This window comes from Meriones unguiculatus, chromosome 3 (genome assembly GCF_030254825.1).
Source record: "Meriones unguiculatus strain TT.TT164.6M chromosome 3, Bangor_MerUng_6.1, whole genome shotgun sequence".
NCBI lineage: Eukaryota > Metazoa > Chordata > Mammalia > Rodentia > Muridae > Meriones > Meriones unguiculatus.
This window is the reverse complement of record NC_083351.1, coordinates 51517981-51523024: the sequence shown is the minus strand read 5'-3', so window position 1 is coordinate 51523024 and position 5044 is coordinate 51517981.

The following is a 5044-nucleotide window of genomic DNA, read 5'->3' as shown; positions in this document are numbered from 1 at the left end:
GATGGTAATTTGAGTAAAAAAAACAAAAAACAAACAAACAAACAAACAAAAAACCAAAAAATGTCCTCCACAGACTCAGGCACGTGACTACTTGGATCCCAGTTGGTAGTGCTGCTTACAGAGCTCACAGAGCCCTTAGGAGATGGAGATGTGTGTGTGTGTGTGTGTGTGTGTGTGTGTGTGTGCCCCTTCCCTTTTTAGACAGGTGTTGCTATGTAATCCAAGTTGACCTTGAATTCTCCATACTCCTGCCTCTGCCTGTCTTGAGTGCTACAATTGCAAGGTTTATGCTAACAGGCTTGGCAAGGCTATCCATGGCAGTGACTAAAGCCAGTAATACAACTGCAATGCCATCTTACCCTTGTTTCATCTGTATGTGCCATATTCAGATTTTGTCAGTTGTCCCGAGTGCATTATTATTATTTTTTTTTGGTCAGCTCTTTTCTTGTCTGTGATTAGATCCAAGGCTGTGTGTTTGCATTTAGTGGCCGTGCCATTTTAATCAGGGCTGTCAGTACTTGGCATTCTCTAATCTGTCATGACCAATGCTTTTGCACAGCAAAACAAAAAACAAAAACAAAAACAAAGCAGTATTATTCTGGAGAAACTCCCACCATTTGGAGAAGTCCGGTACTTCCTTGTGACTGGACTGAGCAGGAATATTATAAGGCTGAGCCACGCAGTAGTGGCACACACCTTTATCCCAGCACTCAGGAGGCAGAGGCTGGCGGATCCTGTGAGTTCAAGGATAGCCTGGTCTACAGAATGAGTTTCAGGACAGCTAGGCCTACACAGAGAAATCCTGTCCCAAGAACACCCCCAAAAGAAAGAATATCATAAGGCACTCTGTCCCTACTAGTTAACACATGAGCAAGTGAGACCAGGGTGCTGCACCCATGCCCTGCAAGGCCCCAACATACCCCCTGACTCCTTTTACACATAAAGTGGTGGTGGCAGTATGTTGTTCATGGGTGGGCCAGGAGCAGAGCGGACATGCCATCCAAGGCCTCTTACAGCCCTTACCAAAAGGATCTCACCAAAACAGCTCCTAAGGAAAATATTAGCAAAGGACAATAAATATGAGTCTTGGATTACAGTTTCCCTGCTGCCCGGAAGCAGGGCTTGCTGGAATCTGTGGATATTTTTAGGTTGTATAATGTAGCTCTACCTTGAATTTGCATAGCCATTTTTTTTCCTTTTGAAGCCCTGTCATTTCAACCCATTCAATGCCAGTACACTTTGCTGCAATGCAAATCTACCAAAGTCATCTTCCAATTTCCCAAATGGTAAGCTGAGACTCTGAGAGGTATATCAGCAGGTCAGGAGGGCTTGAAAAACAAGCTCCTTGTAGCTTGTCTCTCTCAACCATGGATGCCTGCTCTGGGCCTAATTCCTGGCTAATGCCTTTTGCCTCTACCACATGGCTGAGCTGAAGCTGGGCTCGGAGAGGAGCAGGGAACCTCAGTGCATAGAGGATGCCGGGGCAGGGCTGTGCCGCCTGAGCATAACCACAGCCTCCACAGTTTCCTCTGACAGGTTCTGGCAGCTCTCCTGGCCTTTAGCTTGAGTCATGCAAATTGTTAGATTTGGTTTTAATTTATTTGCTGATGAATATCCCTCTCCCGAGGATGGAGGTAGGAGAGCAAGTCTCTTTTTAATTATTCAGGGTATTATTTCTAAAGCCCTTTGAGCTGAGGCTGGGACCAGAGGATGTTTCTGCCTCTCCAGTGAGTGCCCGGATTCCTTCACCATCACATGTCCATAAACCACCCAAGGGCCAGGCTGAGCCCCTGTGGCTCCTTTCTACTCTTCCCCTTCCCATTTGTACCTGCTCCTCTTGCCTCAGATGAAAGAGCTGGTGGGCCCCTCTGCCTGCAGACTTAGGTTGGATGAAAGTTGGGGGTGAAAGGCCTGACAGCCAGTTGGCCATGGAGGAGCAGCACACCCCCCTGGAGGGGAGCTTTCTAATCATCCCATCAACTGGATATCACGACCATGTCATCCTTCAGCTGTGCCTTCAGTGGCTCCCAACGTTCCCGGAGTAAGATGATGGACCTTGCATGGATACACAGGCTGTGCATGGACATAGCCTACTGTCCTCCCTCTCACCTCCGTTCTACTTCCAGGATTTACTCAGCCAGGTGCCAGGTGACCTCAGGGCCTTTGCACTGGCCTCTCTCCCAAAGATACTTCCTCAGCTTACTTTTTCCTTTTCTTATTCAAAGATCTCTTTATAGATCTCCCCAGCCCTACTGGGGACTCTCCACACCTGCTCCTGTCTATTCCTACACATAGATTTTGTGGAAGGACAGCTCCTTTGCTAAGAGAGTCCTCTTTCTTCTTGTTCCATATCTGAGAGTCCATAGCCAGCAGCTGACTGACACAGGGCTGTAGAAGCCTTGAGATATGTCCTTTGCCATGAAGTGGTTCTTGCGACTCTGAGTAAATTGGAATTTAATATTCTAATTATGATTAATGAGATTGTGCTTTGACAGCACCAACTCTTTTCTTGAACTTCCAACAAAAGCTCTAACTGAGCCAAATGGCTGGCTGACAGCCACATTGACAACTGTGCATTAATATGTAAATGACATTGTTGATACCTGGGCCTTCCCTCCAAAATGGACATCTAAGAGCTCAGATATTTTCTATGACTATAAATATAAACACCTTCAGACTGAATGTCCACTGTGACCTGAGGCCCTACCCTTGTGAAATCCTTCCTCTACATCCTTGGCATGATGACAGCACTTGACCACATGAGTGTCACCTTGAAGGGTGATCTCTCTGGCCATTTTGGCAGTTTCCTCTGTGGGCACAAACTGTTCGTTTCCTTACTAGTGTTCTGCTCTCAGGTGATTTCTTACTGCCTATTTTGACTGGCATTTTCAGCTCTTCATCCTGCTTTACTTTTCCTTTTTCTGGTTTTGTGTTCAGTGCAGTAAGCCAGCTCACTTAGAAACAGTCTTTGCCTGGCCTGGTTCTCATCCCATTAAAGGGGAAGAGGCGTTCTTGGGGAAAATCATCCTTAAAGTGAAACTGGACAGAATGTGTATGCACGCAATGCTCCGAGCTCCTGAGACCAGGCTGGATAAAGATGGTTCCTCCCACTCCTTTGCCTGTTCTAGGGGCTTCTCTCAAATTCTCACTTCAGGCTCTGCTTGCAGGAACTGACAAACACACAGGACTTGCAACCACAACACCAGCCTGTTCCACACTCCTCGCTCTACCCTCTGTCTTACCGTCTCCAACTTAACAGCTCTGGAAAGACCTCTCAACTATACCTTCCATTTTGTTTCTTCCAACACAGGAATTTCACCTCATTTGTTCCTGATGCTCAACGCCTGCAACAGTAGTTCTTCTACGGGTAACGTTTGTTTTGTGACTCATCATTAACTATTTACGGAGCAAGTTTTTGCTCCCAGGGCAGAGAGGTCAGAAAGATGGATCCCAGGGTCTGCACATCTTCATCAATAGAAGGACAGACTGACATGAACCCTGGTTCTGCCTCATGCATATCAGTATGGATCCTGGAGTAGGCACCTCTTGTGGTGAACAGAGGAAGAGCTCCCCTGGGGCTGGGAACAGACTTCTTCCAGGAAGTGTGTGGCCTAGTACAAAGCCCTTGGTGGGGCAGGTGGCTTCTTTCCTGGGGTGGTCAGAGCCATTCTATGGCAAGTTTTTCATGCTGCAAACATACAGGACAATTTTCAAAATGGTCGCTGCCAGGCTGCTGGTGGCAACAACAGCAGAAGTTCTCCAAAGCAGGAGGGCATTTTCCTAGAAGGGAGGGAAGACCCGATTCCGATAGGCCCAGGAATGAAGCCACTTTCCACACTGAGGACCCTGTGCCAGGCCACACACTTCACAGAAGAAACTTGTGCTAAATACATCTCAGTCTCAGGAGCTTTCCTCTGCTCATCACTAGAGATGTGGACTTGAGGCTCCATGCTGATTTCCATGAAACAGAGCCAAGGTTCCAGTCAGTGAGTCCTTCTGTTGATGAAGATTATGCAGATCCTGGGATCCACCTTGCTGGCCTCTCTGCTCTGGGCACAGAACACATGGGGAACCTAATTTCATCATCTATCTATCTCACTTGGCAGCCAGACACAGATGGGATGGAAACCCAGGCTATCCCTTATTTACCTTTTTAAGTCTGGTCTTTTAAGTTCTCTGAGCCTCAGTCTATGTATCTGCAAAATAGAGGGTGTGGTAGCTAATTTTGGTAGCTAATTTTGTTTACTACATCTGGAATTGATTAAACCCAAGCAACTGGGCATGCCTGTGAGGTGTTTTCTTTATTGGATTGTTTGAGGTGGGAAAACCCATCCTGAATCTGGGCACACTTTCTGTTGGTGGCCCACATAAAGGACACGAAAGAATGAAGCTTTTGCTTTTTGCCTGCTTGCTCTCAGTTACTGAAAAGGTTATCTAGCCTGCTGCTAAGGAATTCCTTTACTGGTATTAGAACCTACATCTTTGGGATTTCAATGTAGACTGAAGACTAGCTGACACAGCCAACCTCACGAACAGTAACAACTACTGAATGCTTCACCTTTCCATTGGGTGACAGCTGTTGTTGGACAAGCCAGACCACAGTCTATGAGACACTAAAAAAAATCCTCTGGTGGCTTGGTGGGGCATGCTTTTAATCCCAGCACTTGGGAGGCAGAAGCAGGTAGATCTCTGAGTTCAAGAACAGCCTGATCTATACAGGGAGTTCCAGAACAGCCAGGGTTACACAGAGAAACCCCGTCTCAGACAAAACTGAAAAATAAATCCTCACATATATATGTGTGTGTATGTGTGTGTATGTATATATAATATATATATAGTCTCTCTCTCTCTAGAGAGAGAGCATGGTAGTTTGAGTGAGAATGACCCACATAAGTTCAATATTTAGTCACCAGGAAGTGGAGTGGTTTGAAAGGTTTAGAAGGATTAGGAGGTGTGTCCTGGTTGAAGGAAGTGTATCACTGAGCATGGACTTTGAGGTTTCAAAAGCCCGTAGCAGGTCCAGTGTTCCTCTTTGGCCTGCTGT